Genomic DNA, 21,129 nt, shown 5'->3' with positions numbered 1-21,129 from the left:
GGATACTGCTTAAATCGCAGAAAATCTTCCGCTAACTTAAATCAATTAATTATTTATAGTTAGTCACATGAGAATGTCTGATACACTTTATTTGATTTTATTTGACTTTTTATTCGTTACAGTTCATTACTCTTGAATCAGTCTCTAGCTCGAATTTTTTTAGTATTATTGCGCAATACTGTAAATCACAAACGCGATAAATGTGGTAAGCGTGAATATTATTTGCTCTTTGTGCGATAAACTGTCTACGAAAAGCATAAGGTGAAATTGTTGCGAAATGAACTCAACATTTCTAGTGCGCGTAATACATTTCTTTTCTAGAATATATTCAAGCTTTGAAAAGTTCGGCTTTCTTTTTGTGTGGGATTATGCAGTATATAATTTGTGAAAACAATGTTGGTCTTACGTGAAGTCCACGGAATATTTAAGCATCGTGACAAAGTAGAATATTCTAACTTTCTGATGATGTCAGCTTTTCCCGCTTTACGTATTAACAGAATAACCCTCTACTGTTATTCGTCATACTTCACAAACTTACAAACTTTTCCATATCCGCAGCAGATTTGCAACAAAAACAAACAGAATCTGCTCAATTTTATGTTTCACTAATTGCGTTTAACTTTCCATCATATCATTTAAATTCTTATTCTATTTTTAATTTTTTATTATAATTAATGTTTTCAAGTTTGCATTAAATAATATGCCAATTGGAATTATAATTGATATTAGTAGAAAAAATTAATTTTGTTCCGATATTCTTGTTTTTTTATACTACTGAGAAACGCAGCTTTCCAATCAATCGTGTACAATTCCGACAGGAGCGATAACTCTACACCTACGAAGTGATAACACAATAAACGTAACATGTGCAGCTGACGCAATAAGAGAAGAAATCTCGGAAGGAATGTAACTTGCCGCTTTCCTTGGAGAGAGTCCGCATTTCAAGTTCGCTACAGTTGAGCGACACGGAACAGATAACAGCGGCGTATACTGATAAGTCGCGTAAGTTCGTACCGATTCGTATCGCGAGAGCAGCAGTAGTGGCAGCAAGACAGGGCGGACATTCCACTCTAAGAACTTTGTCGACTCACAAGCCGACACCGTTCGCTCCCGTAGTCACTTGGCCGATACAAGTAGCGAGGTAGAATATACCGAGAGCACGACGACAGGGTAGGGTACAGAGTGCTTCGCGGCTGGGAGGCTGAGGAAATTAACTCGGGAATGGCTTTATTATGTCAGGAATCTTACTACCCTTCCGTACCCTTTCCGTAACGAAACTCCTTGCGTATCGACAATTTAGCCTCAACCGCGCCGAATGCATTTAGATGGCGAAATTAGGATTTTTTCTTAAAAAGCTTCTTTTCCCTTTTATTGATCCATGGAATGTCATTCCGAGTGTATCTATGTCATGCGTCGAATCCATCAGATCTACGATCATAATAGTATTCGGTTATACACATGATGATATGACCCGCGAAGTGCATTCTAGCGTAGTTCGATCGGCGTACGTAACGACTTACGATGGTCGTTAGCTCTAATGGTGGAAGACGGAACCGTGCAGTAAGTCTTTTTTTTACTATCTCCCGCGCGGTGGCTTTTCTATAGCCGGGATATATTGTCGTATGGATTTCTAAAGGATATGTACTTTCGCTCTCTTTTTTGGAAACCGCTACACTGGAATCGGAATATATTATCACGACCATATACTCGATCGATTTTACGTTAGCATTTCGTAACCTCTTCACTCTTTTTCTCATCGTGTTATTAATTTTTATAATTATGTTGGGAGTTATGTATAATTGCCGATTAATAACTTATCTGATTTTTAACGATCCTTCTATTTTTTTTTAAATTATGATTAACATTTCATTAAAGTAATTTTGTTCCATTAAATTACATGCATGTTGTACGACAAAACAGATTGTGCACAAATTGTGTTAAATAAATCATAAAATTATATTGCCTCTTCTCTGCTTAATGAGGCATTAATATTAATTTTGAAGCCTTTATTTTAGAAATTTAATGGGCACATTTAATGACAACTCTCTTTTTATGTTCAGAAATTTTCGGAACATTTTCATCAAATATATGAAGAAGTGTTTTTTTTCATAAATTTAAACAAAATATCGTGTGATAGAATTTTTTAATCCTTGATTAATTTTTTCCGCAAGAATTATTTTTAAATATTCAATATTAAGTATCTAAATAATCCTTAAATTAAAACTTTACTACAACCAAGTCGTCTTGAAATTAATAAAGAAATAAGATATTCTTTATACACTTACAGTTTATTTTTTATTTCAAAATCTTTTAATCTGCAATGTTAAACGACTTTTTAATTATGTTCGACTTTAATTTATCGTAAAAGATCTTCGTATACTCGCGCAAGCTTTACAAAGAATTCTGCGCACGTACCAATTATCTGCTGAAAGATGATATCTTTCCTGTACAATTCTGCCTTTCTCCCGCCACTACTATGGATGCAAGACATCTCTATTATTTACATCACGATATGTACTTGTGATGTGCGAGATGGCATTTCGCGACTGGAACCGATGCCACAATACATCAAACAGCCATTTCAGCTGTATATTACGGTAGTTTATATCGTACGTACGTAATTAAAATCCTTTCACATATATATCTCTCTCTTTAGACAAGAAAAACAAGATTCGTTAAAATGTACACACATCGTACGCCAATTCCATCGACAACAATCACTTTTCACGGTTTGTCAGGGTATCGACAAGTACCATGCGCCAACATTGCCAAGTGAGATATATCCCTGTGACCGCCTGTAAAGATCCAGTAGAAATACTCGTCTGATAGCGGAATTTTTCTTTTAAAGGGGGAAACGTGTTGTGCACAACACTCTCTATCAATTCGTCACTGTCGGCCGGTAAAGGCACTTGCTGACCCCATACATCTCTCTTCATAAAAGAAGTAATCTAAGAAAAAAAATCTTACTGCAGAAGAGATATCCATAAAAGTAGTGTCGCCGAATCCAGCTAAGTAAAACGTTTTACCCTTCTTCTTTTTGCCGATCCTCGGCTAGGAGCAGCCGCGCAACAAAAAGAAAAGTCGTTAGTTCCGTGCGAAATAACCATTTGTTATCTCCATTCGTTTCGCCCCGCGGCTATATCCGGACTTCCTTGTTGACGTGTTTACGTTCGTAGGGACTAGCGCGTCGTCTCGAAGGGACGGAAACGAGTTTAGATGCCGGGCCGCGTCGAGACGATCGCGTCGTGTCAAATAGATGAGAAATCAAACTATCATTTTGTGATCTTTGTAATAATTGATGAAAAATTAATTAAAAAAGATAGGCCAATCCGCGCGAGTACAAGTGTCCGGCTAAAAGAGATAGTCAATGTAATGCAGTTACTAGGCCTGTGATAAAATGGAATTAATAATCAAGTTTAATGTTATTATTATTAATATTATTATTATATTATATGGTACGCCTATAGCAGTCGTGTAACAGTGAAATTTCTCTTCTCACACCCCGCGCTTGTATTCGCTCAGATATTGGTCGATTTTTTAAAATTAATTTTTTCTTAATTATTACAAAGATCGCGAAACAGACTTTCTTAGTCGGTTTAATTCGCTCTATCTGCACACGAGAGGTACAGCGATTATTATCGAACATCTTATATATACGCGTGACATTAAATTATGCAAGCACTTTAAAGTATAGAGATTAATTATCTATTAGACGGCTAATGTATATCACGGAGCTTATCCTTATTTTTATTTACTCGATCCTGCGATTGAATTGTTTTACTGTGTGTTCTCGATCCAAATTATGTATATTTTAGATCATTGAAAAGTCGACGAAGCGTCTCGCATCATTATTTTTCTATTCGAGTGTCGGCGCGCGAATGATAAACAGAGCCTCAGCGTGTCAACAATAGCGTGCTAGACACAAGGTCGAATACCTTGATAATTCGTTACCGAAGTATTTTACGCGCTAATAGAAGTACACAGAGTCTGCGCGATACATTCCGCAGCCTCGTTGTCATTCGCACAGTGAAACTCGAACCAGAAGGTAAGGGCTTCACCTGTAGTATCATGTTATCATGTAATATCATGCGAAATACGATCATTCCGTATCTTCCGTATAATTAGCAATTATATTATTAGCGCGCGCAATCGATCATTTTTAAATGCTTATATTATTCAATATTCCACGTATGCATATGTCATAGTATGTAAAATATTTCGGCAATACTTAGAGTCAAATATATTTCGCCTGATGTTTTATCGTTTAACTTTTCGAAATCTAAATATAATTCGGATTCAGAATGCAGTAAAACAATCGAATCGAGTGAATAAAATAAGGATAAGTTCCGTGATATATTAATTGTCTAATAAGTAATTAATCTATACTTTAAAATAGCCTGTATAAACATTGTATAGAAGCTACGCATAAGAATAAATTATATTCTCGAAATCGGAGTCAAATTATTTTTACCAAAACTGAAACTGTGAAATTTGCGAAATCTGTAGTATTTTTAGTAAAATTTATTTTAACAGAATATATTTATATAATTTTTTTTGTTAAAGTTTGTTTTGATAAAATATTCTATATTATATCAAGATTTTTACGGTGATCATACTATACAAATTTTAAAAGTTTATGAATATTTCTGGTTAAACCACACATGTTACAATCGATAAACAATCATGATTAATTCCACACAGAAAACGGAACATATACTCCAAGATCATTCACGGTAACCATCAATTCGATCAGGATCCTAGGTCGATGATATACGGATCGGATTATATGGTTACGGGAAAATATTTGCGATAGATATGGCGTGTATTGTTGCAAAGCTTTTGGAAATATCCGATAGCGAACACTGTGATGTACGAGCAAAACATTCTTATACTTTTATTACACGGACAAAACACTACACTCTGATAGACGAAATGTTTAATGTACCAGTAAGAGTACGTATAAATAGAAATATCTGTCATACTGTAATGCGAAAGAATCGGGATTTACTCCCACTTACAAACACAATTAGTTGAACTTTGTGTTTGTCAGCCCATTATTTTAACCAACGCATTGCATAGTTTGCGCTCCCTTTTTGTACCGTTGCATATTTCCAGAATTCTAGCTGCAGCTATTGTTCGGCTCTCTGATCCGGAATGTTTTAGCATAAACTCTCGGGGGAGAGAAAGTTTTTTTTATACAACCAAAATATAATTTCTGTCTGCATAAATCTTTAACAGACGTGTAAACATTTCTACCATAAAGTATAGCTATCACAGCCAAATCCATTGCAAATGTAAAACCGCAAGATTATATTATGAAAGCGTTTAACTGTGCTCATATTTGTGTTTAAAAATTTTAAATGATTCTTCTATGGCCCCATGGTTCATACGATTCTTCATTTATCCCGATAGTTGCATTTTAGTGTGAAATGAAAATCTGACTAGAGCGTGCTGAAAGCACAATGCCTTTAAAATGGATTTTCTACGGGAACAATATTTTGATACGTATATTTTGCCATACAGTAAATACATTTTATTGTGCAATAGTGAATCATATATGAATGAATCGGACAAACATATAACATTTAACATTTGTATTAAGTTTTTTTATTTTGGCATAAAAATATTATCATTAATTTTTTTTTAAGATTTTTTCATCACGTCATTTTTTATAAAAATTTTTTTATAACAGATTTTTTAACCAAATTAGAGATAAATTTTATAAATAAAGATACATAGTTATAATTAAAAAAATTATAATTTATTTTCCATTATGTCGCATTAAATATTTTAAAATAAAAACTTGAAATAAATATGCCATAAAATGTAAATAAAATTGAATTTTTATATTCGCATGTAAATAATTAAATCAGTTTTGTTTTAAACCAAATAAATCATTAAAATAATAAAGTTTTATCTTTATAAAAAATTATGATAAAACAATTATGATAAACACATTTGAAAAAACAATTAAACAAATTTTAGTTTATTTTATTCTGACATTTTTAAATCGAAAATATTAAGTTATACTATTTCATTTTTCAAAATGTTTGTATCTTAATAATCAATGCGATTTCAATTAACATATTACACGCAATGTTAAATGTTGGTACAGTCGCGATCATCAAAATTTATTATTATACAAATTACACGCAAGAATTATATAGCGAATCTGTATCGTCGTAAAAAAAAAACAGATTTTACTAGCACGACCAAAGAATAATATCTACTGCAAGAGAGAAAGAGATAGAGAGGCAGTCTTTCAATTGTTCCCTACTATTCTCCCGGAAGGGACCAGTGGCGGAAGAAAAATTTGAGCTATCGCGCCATGCGGTTAAACCACGCGTTCAGGAAACCGTATGCGCGGTAGAATCGACGCTGACGTTTCTGTGCTTTCGAATAATACAAGTGCAGACAGTTTCCAACTGCGAATGCGCCGCCAAAAACTCCGGTATGCGTTTGCTCTTGAGTAAGTCTAGTTAAATTAAAACGTGCGCAAACGTGGGGAACGTTTTTTGACATGCTGTTGGAAAAAGCCATTATCCGACGCGAGGACACAAGATGAATAAAAATAACCTGACGTAATTTATTAGTGGCCTCTTTTCAAAGAAACATTTTTAATTTTGTTGTTTTCCTCTTATATAATCACGCGAATTAGTTAAATTATGCGTATGACATTTGTTAACTGATACAAAATCTTTTAATATCTTGAAAATTATTGAACCTTTTTATCGAATTATATTATTAAATTTATATGAAGAAGTATAATTAATATTTAAAAAATTTTTATTTCTCTAAAATATTATTCTTTGATTTTTTAGGATACCTTGCATATCGAAACAAATGTCAAATGATTTGTGCGCGAACAGAGCAAATATAGAATAGTTCGCATCGTAAACATTCTTTTCACTTATGAGACCACAATATGCGTTGTTAAGGTAACACCTGCACTCGTACATACTACATACATTTCTCAGATGCATTCGACAATTTCGACAATAAATTCGGGACTCTAACAATAAGTGAGATTTTTCAGAATCTGCGTTATGTGGCGATACGAGTCGGTCAACGATCCGTAATCGCGAAATTTACGAGCTTACTGAGTAATAACGAGCCGAGCGGACAGATAAACGATCAAAGTTCTCAGACCAAGTAAAAATAAACGCGTCCTTTCATAAAATACACATCCGACATTCGTCTACGCGCGATGGTGGTACGTATCAAAAAATACTCTCTGAGCCTGCAGCGTGTATCGGGGAAAGTTTCAATCGAACATTTCGATAAAAGAACCATACATGGAATTGAAATAGTCCAGATCGTTTATCATCGCCATTTTTGGTACGCACTTTTACCACTTTCAAAGACACTCGGCAGAAAAAAAAAACGAACGAGAGGCTAGAAAATTTCTCCTTCGTCGAAGTGTAAAACTTTGCGAGATGGAATGAGATGAACGAAACAGAAGTATTTGACAAACTCTCTTATTCTGGAATGTGAGGAGATAAGAGCAGAGAAATTTCAAGCTGATGAATTTTCTATTTCTTTCAGTAGTTCAAGCGGATATATCGTATTACGGATGCGCAGGGAGAATATGGCGAGATATTTTGCAGTATGCCGGTTTGGCGAACATCTTTCAATAGCGCGACCTAACTCAGCACAAACCCATTCCATTCTTCCAAAGCATTTTCTGCGAAAAAGTGCGGACATACCATAGAATTCTATTCCTTTGCATGTAAATTACTGATATATATATCCCACGCGAACATGTCGCGTTTATGATAGGTTCTTGCGTCACGCTTTCTATTCGAATCGGCAAAATATTATTGAAATACACTCATTGTTCGCGACAACTATCGATGATATCCTACGACATTGTGAAAAAAAGAATATTGTGAATTATAAATGAAAAAGAGAGTTTTTAATAAACGGACGCGGTTCGATATTCACTTAAATGTTAAGTGGGACACGCGCTAATATTGTACGCGATGGAAGAAAAAAAAAGCCTTCTACTCAGCCCGCGCGTGTTCAGGATATCCTGAGTTCGAGAAACAGATGCTTCCGCGAACGAGATGCGAACCGTCACATCCGTGAAAAGGTGAAAGAGCAACCGAGAACCGCGTGGAATCACGCGATAGCGAGCTGGAAAACGGTTATGCCGTTTACGTTGAGTCAGCATCATAAATTTTACGAACATCCAATCTGCTTTTCTTGAGTGCACCGGAGTTTGCCGGTCCCGCAAATGCATCGCTTGATGGCTTAAAAGCGCCTAAAACGGATTGGATCGCGCGTTAACGAAGTGTTAACGATAAATGATGGTTACCATGGTAGAACGTCTTTTTGGTGGGAACATAGATTTTGCTACTGTCTCGTTTCTGTTGCGACGAGAGCTCAGAGGGAGTTATGAATATTTTGCATTATTTGTATCGTGTACACACTGCGCTTGTGGATTACAATCGAGTTAGTTTTTGCAGGTCATGTCGGACGAACACGTCGGTGTGCTATATTCTCGCGTATTTATCTCCGTAAAACGTATCTGGGTTCCTGGAATCGAACATAAATCAAGGATGAATGGTACAGAGAAGGCGATATGATATCGAAGTGGAATACTTAATAAATTAAACTAGATTACAAGTCGAGCGTTTTGTTCCATTACGTAGATAATTCAACAAAAGTTAGATTAAAGGAAATTATATAAAAGTGCTTTTATATATAAATATACTTTAAGAAAAGAATATATATATATACTATATATATACACAGAGAGATAGAAAGAGAGTGTGTGTGTATCAGTAAATAAATATTATTCAGCGTGGGTAGTTAAATTAATCGACCACACTAGCCAATGAATTTGTCTAAGTTATGACTTTATCGACCATATGGTTGTGGTCTTTATAAAGTAAAGAAAAAATTTGTAATTAATAATTTCAAGTTATACTTTATAAAGACCACAACCATATGGTCGATAAAGTCATAACTTAGACAAATTCATTGGCTAGTGTGGTCGATTAATTTAACTACCCTGTTGATTAATTTACTAGCGATATATAAAAAATAAAAAACATATTTATTATTCAGCGTATTTGATGGTTTGTATTTCTTGTCTTTTCGATGTAGCTTTCGATTCATATTGAAAATGGAATTGCAAAAAGGACTAGGGATTATATGTGTCAGATATCAATTTTGCTCGAGGTAACTGGGGAATGCCAATTATGCATATTGAATGCATATACGGGGTATATAATCGATTTCAAATATATGTTACAGTGTCAGCGAAAGATAGGGTAAATGATTGAGAATGCGTGTCAATTGCGATGACGAGATTCCCCTACATATACGAGAGCAAACAAATGGCAATAGGAATTTATAACGATTGAAAAGTGGATTGTACAAATTTATCTTGGCGATCAGGAGGATCAACCTGACTACAAATGACGCGAACATTAAACAAACGTACGCGAGGTAAAAGTATCATATCTCAATTGAAAAGTGCAATTCACTCAATTTCTGTTTCTTTTCATTTCTCATGACTTCTTTTCACATTTAGTAGAAAATCTAGATGGCCACTTAAATATAAATTAAGCATCCTAATTGAAGACTGCTTCTGTCACGTGCTTTAAATATGCTTATGCAATTTACTCGTCTTGGTATTTTTATCGCAACTTTATATCGTTTTTTTATTATTTATTTTTATCTTTATCTAATGAATGATAACTTGCACTTTACGACGTTGAGTTTACAGAATTACACGGGTAAATAGATAAAAAACCGAAGAAGAAAATGAAATAATAGTTTCTAGAGCTTTGTATTATTCCAACGCCAGTAGTACAAGCTTGATTCGGGTCAGACGTCGGAAACTTAATCAAGCATGAGTAACTCTTCTTCTTACGCATCATTGCACGTGGAAGCGAACTGATTGTGTTAATAAAACTATTATTTGCTATTATTGTATTATTTTATCAAATCTCAATGATATGGAATAATATATAATATTTTGCAGTTTTATCTCAGAAGGAATAACGAAATTCGTCTGAATAAAATTTCTTCCATTTATAGCGTTAAATAAAATAATATTAATAATAAATTAATAATAAAATAATAATTTAATATTATATTGCATAATAAATTTAATATTATATTGTTAATAGTTATAATTTAAAAAAAATTTAAAGTTATAAAAATACTTTAAAAAATTAATCGAAGAATTTGTTGATTATTGTATTGAAGGAAATTAAAGATTTTTTATTTTGTCAGATTATACAATATATGACCAATTTAATAAAACAATATTGAAAGGTTTGTAATAAAATTTTATAACTTCGTTATTATTCCGTTATGTTTTTCCAGTATATTTTTCTATTTTCTTATATTCTTGATTACGAATTATTGCGAAAAGATAAAATGATAAAATACTACAATATAAATTATGTTGTAGCATTCGTCTCTCGTAACTTTCAAACACACACCTGATACATATTACGAAAGCACTAACTGGATTGACTTAATGGTATTTTGCTCTGAGGGCCAACTTCAAATAGAAAACGGTTTATCCCTCTTAGGATTTAGCACCCTATAAACATCTACGAGGCATAAAATCGACATTCCATTTTTATTATTTTCGCGTACGAATATATTGTCCCGGATAACCAGTTTCTATCAGAAGCTGTCTCTTTTCTGTATCTGGCGGCTGTTATGTTTTTGAAATTTGTGGCTATATAATCTTGCAGTTACGATCGAAACGAAACCGAGATACACGCGGTGGAGTGATTGACGTAGCAACGGCTATGGTAACGACTAAAGTCTGACGGTGACGAGAGGGTGCGTGCAATATCGTAAAGGACGTAAAAGAATGAATCCGACGGTTTGCGCGGGTGCGAAGCTGTAAGCGAAGCGTCGCTCGTAAAAAGTATAAAGCTTCGCCGAGCTTTCCTGTGTGTACCGACGTACTTCCATGATATCGATAAAACGCACAATGATCTAACTTTCTACAATGCATCTTTATGACGTAAGTACAAGTCGTAAAAAAAAAAAACGATGGAATATTTTAGTCGCGTAACTACACTCGAGTCAAATCCGGATATAACAAGCAGAGACATCTCTGCCTCTGAACTACTTTTTCTCCCTTCAATAAAATACTCTTTTATATCTGATGTTTTTTTATATATAACAAGCAAACCGTATAATAATTTACGATTGCATGGCGATTCAGTGAGATTATATAGAACATATTTTAAGCTGTCGTATCATTGGCGTAAAATTTACGTTGCGGCGGACGTCTCTTTCATTCTGCCAGGAAAATAGAAACTCGAAAGAAGAGGTGGGGCGCACCCGATTCGATCGGACTTTCCCAAAGGTGTCGTATTCGGGGAAGTTTCGCCAATAAATAATGGGACTGTGTTCTCCACGCTCGTGTTCACGCATTGTCGTATATACGTTCGTGCAAGTAACTTTAGCTGTTCGGATGGCAGACGTCAGCGGAATGAATCGTGAGCTGACATCCCAGTCATAACGTGTTATGGGCCGTCAAATTTTGAATAAACACGCGTATTCTCTGCTTTAAATTTTGCAAGTCTTAATTGCTATGTTTTATTTCGATCAATAACATTTACTTTATTTTTTACATTTTAATGGAAAACATAATATAATATATAGATATAAATATTAATAGACATAATGATAACACGATAATCAATAAAAGTAATATTTCTTTATTTGTATCAAGGGATCAACACATATGATGACATTCAATATACGATATTGGATCTAGTGGTAATTATAACACAAATATATTCGCGCCTATTATTGCAATCGTTCCAGTCAGATATAGGTATGTGTATTGCGTGATTAAATTATATAATAAATTCGTTGCATAATGATTATGTATTGCATAAATTTGTTGTGATGCAAAGAACGCAATTACAAAATTTGTTAACGAAATATGTTTTAACGAAGCCATAGCTAATTTTCTATCAAGTCAATCAATCAGCGTAGCGTTAATTATGCAAACTGTTTTTTTTTTCTTCATATTTACTATTTGTATTTAATATTCCATAGTATTTGCTATTAATAAATAAAAAATTTGTTTTCTTTACAAAGTATATGTTGTAAATATGCGCTGCTCGTATAACGATGTCATGCGTGACGATAAATATCTTGACATTGATTAAATTTCGCAATATTTCAACATTTTATTCAGAACGCAAATAAGCAGGCAAGAATGACAGAAACTTCTAAATCTTATTCAGAATGTTACTGCCCGAAAATATACGATTCAAATTTATGTAAACTATTGCACCATGCATCACCTATCGCAGTGGGATGCAGCGACCACGACATTATTTCCATTTTCAAATGAACGCAAAACGCAATTCCGAATAGATTTGCTCTCGGCGCATGTTTGAACGTACGTTAAAATTGCATTTTAAGCAGCGAATGTAATTGTTTCCTAAGCTCTATAGACGATGGACGCATTAATGTTTGGTTATTTCTAAATTATCGCGCAATTTGTAAAACTGTTTACTTATTCGCTTGTAGCGTTTCATGAACTTTATTAACTTTTCGAATCCGCCTTTATCACAACTTGTGTCTCATAAAAATTCATGCATTTTATGGCAAAAAAATTTTTTTTACAGTATAAAAGTATTTTTTACAGTATAAAAAAATTTTTATTTACCCATGCTATTCGCCATTGAATTATATTTTCCAAAATAAATAAAGATATGCAACGAAGAATCTTGCAACAAGAAAAATAAATAATTATTTTATTTAATTTATTAATTATTATTTTTTTGAAAATTTTTGAGCATGAAATCGCCATAAATTCTACATTATTAATTCCGCTTTAACGAAATTATGCGGCTTATACTTGGCAGATTTATTAATTATTAATTATTGAGAAAACTATTATTGTTATGATTTTCATTTTTGCCGCGGCAAGACAAAGGCATATCTTTAATCGAAAACAAATATTTTGTCGCGATTATATTTTTACGACATATATAATTTGTCGCACAACGATGTTATTTTTTTTCTTCTTCTTTCCCTCCTCCCATCATCTCGTTGAGAATTTGAAAGAGTGAAGGGGAGTGAAAGAATTCCGTGTTTTTTCTTCTTCGCTCGCGCCATTCGCCGCGTTTCTTTCCATCGTGACTTCCGTTATGCCGTCGTAACGCAGGAAGAGTCGAGGACATAAATAAGCCCGGTAGAAATTAATGCGTAGGAAAGTTTTTTTCCGGCCGGAAACGAGGTTGTCGAGCATGTTAAAACTTTCGTAGGGGGCTCGCTTGAAAAAGTCTGCGAGTGAGAGTACGAAAGGGTGATGAGCGTGCATTCCGTGTAAGTCGCGATTTTCGAAGCAAAATAATTTTCCCGCTCGTTCCGTCCGCTATTTCTAGTTCCGTGATTATCAAACTTTGCGGTCGATAATTTTCTAAATGAATTTTGAGAGAGATTTTAATCTTTTCACGCAATTTTAATATAATTATCTCTTCAATATTTTTTAAGTATTGTATTCTCTCATAGCTCCTTGTATAAATACTTCAAACACATTTTTAAAATTTGTTTTTCTTAAAGAGTAAATAATAATTAATTGATGGAAGCAAGTTAGTGTAATCAGATGTTAGCAAACATATTTTACTAACATTATATATTTTGTAGCAGGTTAAAGAAATTTACGATACGATTTGCTGGGAATGTAATTTCAATATTTAATTGTTTCAACAAAAATTAAGACAACTATTTCACTAAATTTCGCTAATAAATATGTACCTAATAGACCAGTTTATAATTGTATTAATAAATACAATATGTGAACATTAATGTCTTATTGTTTTTTCTTACATGTGTATGTGTGAGGCAGCGTCTACTAAATTCTTACAAACTAAATAGCAGTAGCCCTGTACCTGTTGATCCGGTGAGACCCAAGCGTGTACAACTTTCCTTAAGTGTAAATTTTGTATGATATGGTCTGTCTTTGACTAATTATTTATATCAGCACGATATGCAAAGTATAAAAAAGATTTGAATTTTAAACTTGAATAACATACAAAGCAAAACATGATATGTAATGGTTTAAATTTACGATTTCAATCCAGCGTAGTTTCATATTGAAAAATGCAGCTTGTGAATCTGTACACAATAACATCATTTTTAAAGTATTGATAAAGCTAAAAATACAATTTGTCAAATTCAGCAGTTTTTGTCGGAGAGAAAAAACCGGAGAAATTTTTCTTCCATCGGCATGATATTTCTAACATTTTATATTGTCATGATAAAGGAAATGTTCGTAAAACTGACAACCTTCGGAATATCTTTTAAACTTTTCACTAGATATGGCGTCTAACATCACGAAAAAAAATTTAACGCCAGTCAGTGAAGACAACCAATTCTTTATCCTTTTTAATGCTATAAAAGGAAGCTTGTTGTTTGTTCGTTATATCTATAATTAATACAAGTTCAATAAAAAAACAACAATTCAAAAAATAAAAAAAACAGATATCAAAATAAAAATAAAAATTTGCAGCAAAAATTCTTTATGCTTAAGCAATATTTTACTAACGCAATGATATACATATCATTTGCACCTAGTAGCATATTATATCACATATATATTGTGATAAAACAACGTATATGTAATAGTATTTATAATTCTCGTACATTAAGTATATACAGATTAATAGCGTTCGCGGTATTCCAATCGAATATAGCAAATCAGTTTTATAATAAACAAATTGCTGACATTTGTCATTGAACTCGTAATGATGTAACGGAAATTCATACGCTCATCGCGAGATGAGCGCTATAAATATATCATTAAATAGCAATCCGATATCGTATTAAATGCATCTAGTATGATCAATAATGCATAACACAAAATTGATTATTATAGAGCACAAAATAATAAATAATATATATATGCTATGTTAATGTTGAATAATAATGTTGAAATATGAGTAGAAAATTAATGTATGGTTTATATTAGATTTTCAGACTAGATGAATACTTTGTATTTAAGTTTAATCTTAATCATTTAATCATTATTTCTATATTATTTAAATAATATATTAAATATTCCGGTTATCAATTGTTATATATAATTTCGAAATTGTGTTGTAATAAGAAATCTCACTTATTGTTAGCTTACTTATCTTACTTAGCATGGAATCTCAAAGTGTAGAATTTTTGTTAGTGATAATGGTCATGCATACTAAAACGCGAAATGGACCAAAAAGAAATCGTTAGTTGGATACGAGCCAATAGAGAAGGAATAATCCTCAATCTGATAAAGTACAAGTAATTTTTTAGCCAAATAGTCCCTGCTTTCTATCAATATATTTCTGACATTATTGTTAATAGCAACGGGTTAAAAAGAATCATCGATATTATTAACGTATTGATCTGCACAAAATGGATATTGCGTGTTAATGTACTAAAATTGCTTAACAAGATATTCTTCGTCTCTCTACACAGTACTTTTTTTTTTTTTTTTTTTTTTTTTTTTTGGAGGAAATGTTCTGTGAATACAATGAATATGAAATGTACGAATATTCTCGTGCACAACTTACCGCGGAAGTAGATTTATACAGGATATCCTGTTTGTGTACACATGGAAATTGGAAATAAAACTGTAGCGTTGTAACAACGATTTTATGCGTATTCTTTGGAAAGGGTCGTGTAAGGTTTCAATTGCAAATAAACGAAATAGTGATGGTGTTGTAGTGAAATAGAACGTAAAGTGAGAGTTTTGTTACAAATTCTGTGTCTGCAATAATCATTTTTTTCCGCCTTTAAAAAATATTTTATATTTTTAGAATAAAAATCAAATTATGATTCATTAATATTCACTGAAGTTTAAGCAAGTCATTTATTTGAACTCTTTAAATAATTATAAACGTTGAAATAATCTTGATGAATATTCGTCAAGATGTATGCTTTTATATTATATTTATTTAGATACATCTCACAATAATTCATTTTTATTAATTATTATATTATATTTTATATTAATACTATATATTTATATTATTAAGAATATTATTATTTACAGTTTTTAATTAATAAGCTCTAATTTAGTTTAAGTTCTAATTAAATTATTAGTTCATAATAAAATAATATTATTTTCTGTAACTATTACTACAAGACATAATTATATATTAATAAACTAGGTACAAGAAAACTAGATTTTTTACAATTCTAATTTTACTTTCTCAAGAAAAACAAAATTATGTTTCTATATTGTTTTGTACACATCGTCGATTGTAAAATGCAAGTTCCGGCATATGTGCACATATTATTTAGTTATATCGCATGACTGTCCACATAATTTTCTGCGCTATGTTAGTTCCTCCTTCATAGCGTATGAAACATCAAAGTACTCAGTAATTAAGTGCAATTTACTCTTTCCTACGCAACTACCGAATTCACGATTATAGTTTAATTAAATTTGAAATTCGATGACTTTCAAATATCACAATTCAATTATCGAAGGCTTGCAAAGTAAAGTTTTGTTACTGTAGTTTTATCAATTCAATATTTAACGAAGCAATATATGTATCGTGTAAAGACTTATACAGAGGTAATCAGTAACTAATATAGTTTTTGAATACAATTCTATATCAATGTTGCAAAGTAATTATTCAGGACAGTAAACTTTAGATGAATCTAAAATGGACTAAATGTCGATATCAAATCAAGACGCGGTTAAATTTATAGTACCGCAAGATATCGCAAACTATATCTACATAAAGTTTAATTTCAACGTCAGTCGTCTTGTCGCTAACAGACTTTCCGATGCATATATTCTTGTATATAATATATGCAAATAAAGCATTGCAAAATCTTGTTCTCGTGCAGAAGTAAATTAAATTTGTAAAATCAAAATTATGTTAAATATATCATTAAAAAGTCGATGTTTACAGTATTTTCAAAATAATTTTACAAGTTGAATAAATCGATTTTTTCAAAATTTTTTTAGATAACAAGGGATATTATATAATATTATTATATAAGATTATTATATAATATTTCTATATTATATACATATAATTTCTATATTATATACACATATAATATAGAAATATTACATATAATATAGGATTTAGGGGCATTTTCATATCTATTGTGTGATGCGGGATGAGAGAGAAAATATCGAAAAGCAAGAATTTAACACTAGTTAATGTGTTAATGCAGTCTTTGTTTTACATAACAATGTCGTTAGCTTGAATGTTTATATTCAGTGTTCACCGATAGAGCTGTCGTAATTAAAAGCCATAGCCAATTTATATTGTCATATATTGCCAATAACACACGACACGAATTCCGTAAAAATTCTCAATAATTCCATTTAAGCATAGGTCGCCAGTTCCAATCATAAATATTATTAGTGAAATATTTTCTCGAAATATTGCGGAAAAGCCATACGCATCACTAGCAAATAAATATATATCTTTTGTAAGAGTCCATCTCTCTATATAATATTACTATTTTATATTTTTTATGACACACACACACACACATACGCACACACATTACATAAATTCCAAAGAGATATTGTTCGATATTTAAACAAAATTCGAAAAAAATATCTTTTTAATTATTTGTTTGATTATTTCACGCGTAAACCAGTTTCATATTACTATTTGCTAAAACTGTTTGCAATTAAAATATATATTTTTTAATTGCGATATTTCGATCGTTATCAATATATGTGTACATACACTATACTATTAAGCAAGATAGATTGATTTAAAATATAAAAATTAGATAATTTTGTATAAAAATTTTAATAAAAGCATCTTTGACAATAGTCTCGTTAATCTCACTTTACTTGTCTTTTCCATACAGAATCTTTATAATTCCATCACATATATTTTAAAAGCATGAAAGTGCTATCGAATCTCGATGAGACACATTCTTGGCAGTCTGCTTCCTCGAGAATCGGCACGATGTGGGAAAGGTTTCACTCAAACACGTTTCGCGCCTCGTTTCAAGTTTTGTCGAGAAATAACAAAAGACGACAAGCAGCGTTTACGGTAAAATCATTAATTAAAACGCTCGGAAATTGAGGGAAAGCGAGTGAATGTATCGTATATATAACGTAAGTACCGTCTGCAATGTAGTAATAGAGAAAGATCTGCAAATGTGGTTATCGTATATATGCACAGACGACGGTGCTTTTACAACAAAAAGTAAAATATAGAATATATACTTCGCGAGGAAGCAATGAAGACAACGATTATTTTTTATTCATACCGCTTTTCGTTTCGCACTCAAATTATACTTAATATTGTCGACAAGCCACTCTTCCATAATCGATGATCGTGGAAAAATGTAATAAATTCCATCATAGCTCACTAAAATGGATATCACGCGCGGAGTTTGCGATCAATTTAAAACGATCAGCCATCAGCAATGACGCCGCTGAAAAACCATTAAGGTGAGCCATTTACAAGTACAAATTGAAGCGCAGCTTTCGATGGATGCAGTTATTTCCATATATTGAATTTGTCACGAAGCAAGAATAGAATCCTTTTTTCATAATAATGGCGTCATTATCCGAGTCTATTGATTTGATATAAAAGTTTAATTTATACGAATAACAATTCACGTTATTGCTAGGAATATTTAATCGCAAAATAAAAATTTCTATATTTATGTTTTGCGAAGGCAATTAAGGATTTGCTTTGCGTCATTAAATTCGCGCTGTGTTAATTCGATTAGCGCGATGCCGAGTAAATATAGAATTTTTTTTCTTAGAGGATCATCAACGAAACTACCAACGAAACCTATTTATAAACGTAACGATATCGCACTAAAACAGAGATTGTACTGACTTGTCTCAAAAGCACTGCAAAAAATTGACGTGAGATCTTCTTGAAAAGACTGTATTCATTTTATGTTCAAAGTGTACATTTGTAATTGCGGTATGTAGGAAACAGTATCAAATATATAAATCGTTACAGCAGTTATTTATTCACATTGACTTGTTAAATTATAGCCTAAAATAATCGAGATTAAATGATTATCAAATAAAAAGCACATTACTAAAGCTAACAAGTAGAAAGCTGCGATTTAACCTCATGTTAAATTTACATACTTTGGATCTAAAAAAAAATTGTTTAATATTAAAGACATTTGCGACAAAGTTTTGAAAATTTAGTCAGTGAGGTAGCTACTCGATCAAACTACATATTTCGTAACCACGAATCTGACGCAAATGCATTGCTCGATATCTGCCAAGTTATGGTGCCTTGTTTTATGTAGTTTGTATCAATCTTTCATGTACATCTTCTTTAAGTGGAATAATATTGGCATAAGTGAAATTTCCGAACAATTTCGAACAATGTAGGATCAATGTCAGTTTATACAACTTGTTATTTTAGCCATTGATAGAATATGATTTAAATATTAGAAAGATGGTTTTACTTGTGACTATTTGACAATGACATTAATTTTATTTTAAAATATTGTATTTTGAATCTCTCTTTTTTAACAATCAATATAATTATATATACAACTACTCCACTAACTTGTCTTGTAGAAAATTACAAAGAAACGTCTGGCTTCTGTAGTTCTTTACGAATTATGCATTACAAATGACTCAGGCGGTGCTTGTAATTTAATATTTTAATTGCATCTTAAGACATTTAATTGCACTTACAATCAAACGAAAAGATACGATAATTAATATTTTAAAGATAATATCAACCAGATAGATACAATAAGTTTTAGAAATATCAAATTGTAATAGAAATTATCCAAGAATTTTCGATCTTAATAAACTGCAAACGCGCATTTGTATTTTATCGTAAAATTATCGCGATTTTATGTTGTTATTACTTCATACTTTTATATTTCATACTTTTGTTTGATTGTTAAATATATTTACAAGTAATACGTCGCTATATACGTAGAGAATATAAATATCAATTTATTTTCTTCTTTTACGACGTATATCATGAGGCAGAAAATGTATTTCTTGATGGTGAAATAAAAACGACATTACTTCTTTGTTGTAAAGTTAATAGAAAAATGTTTCACTCTATTTTATTTTGCTCTCCTATTTTAAAAGGTATGCAAGTTGAAAGAATTCAGCTTCAATTGTTGCAATTAGATACGTACTTCGGGAGTAGTAAATCCACGAGTGCCGATAAGGCTTGAGTGAGTGCGCGACGCTCCGGAAGGCAAGGGGTGAAAAAACGCTCGTGCGTGACTTTTGGAGGCGAAGAATCTTGAGGGACTGATACGTTTCCACGACGAGAATCGATAGATCACTTCATCGGAACACCAAGATAGATTACGTCTAGTAAAACTTCACGATTTGGCTTCTCTTTTCACCCTTCTGACACAAGAAAGTCACCCCTTCGTTTCTAATAACTTCTCTGTAGAAAATTCATGTACTACCATCACTCAATCTCGTTCTCCTCCGTCTCTTTTTTGTTTAAGACAAAGAATTTTTCATGCTGGTGTAATAAATTACAAACTGCGTTTCCTTCAATATAAAATATGCAACGAAAAGTGAGAAATAAAGAAACAAACTTTTTATGAGTGGACAGTTCTTTCAATTTTCCGTGAATTTATAACTTACTGAGTATAATAGACGGAGATATTACAACTTTTTCTCAAAGCAAACTTTTCCGAAAATTTCGTGCATAATATTAATAATATTTTTTAAACACGCTTTAATCGTAAATATAAAATAATTATTTTAATCTTCAAGTTATGCCGATTTTATCACACATATGTCACTAAAAACTTTTCATATATTTTTGACAAACTCTTCCATGATAAAAAAAATCATACAAAATACGAAATACAAAATTTTGCTATCTTTTAAAATTAACATTATGATTATCGATACCTTTTCTGTTTGTATGTGGATCGAAGGAAACACTTTCGAGTTATGACGATAAAAAATTACTATTATTATTTGTTTTATATCAGCTTATATCGCGGTCGTTTTCAATAATTAAGTTCGTCTCGCTTGTATTTATCGTAGGCAAATTAACAACAGTGTCTCTCTTTCGATGGAATAGTCGACGGAACGCGACGCGATGCTGCGGACGCCACCGAGAGAACCGAGAGGAACGAGAAAGAGAGAAAGAGAGAGAAAAAGAGAGGAGCGTCGCGACGACGCGG

The 21,129-nt window shown here is 32.1% G+C and overlaps 1 protein-coding gene across 2 annotated transcripts in view; it reads right to left on the bottom strand.

Annotated features, from left to right (window-relative positions):
• The window catches only part of LOC145944153 (trace amine-associated receptor 9), a 61,332-nt gene extending 40,203 nt beyond the window's left edge, over positions 1-21,129 (bottom strand). For both annotated transcript variants that reach the window (XM_083052304.1, XM_083052315.1), the window contains exon 1: positions 20,852-21,129. The gene's annotated coding sequence lies outside the window, so the exon portion shown is untranslated. The remainder of the gene's footprint in view (positions 1-20,851) is intronic.

Source organism: Prenolepis imparis, unplaced genomic scaffold (genome assembly GCF_030444845.1).
Source record: "Prenolepis imparis isolate NDT839.2.m4 unplaced genomic scaffold, iyPreImpa1.0 SCAF_1, whole genome shotgun sequence".
Taxonomy (NCBI): domain Eukaryota; kingdom Metazoa; phylum Arthropoda; class Insecta; order Hymenoptera; family Formicidae; genus Prenolepis; species Prenolepis imparis.
This window is presented reverse-complemented; position numbering and strand designations above follow the sequence as displayed.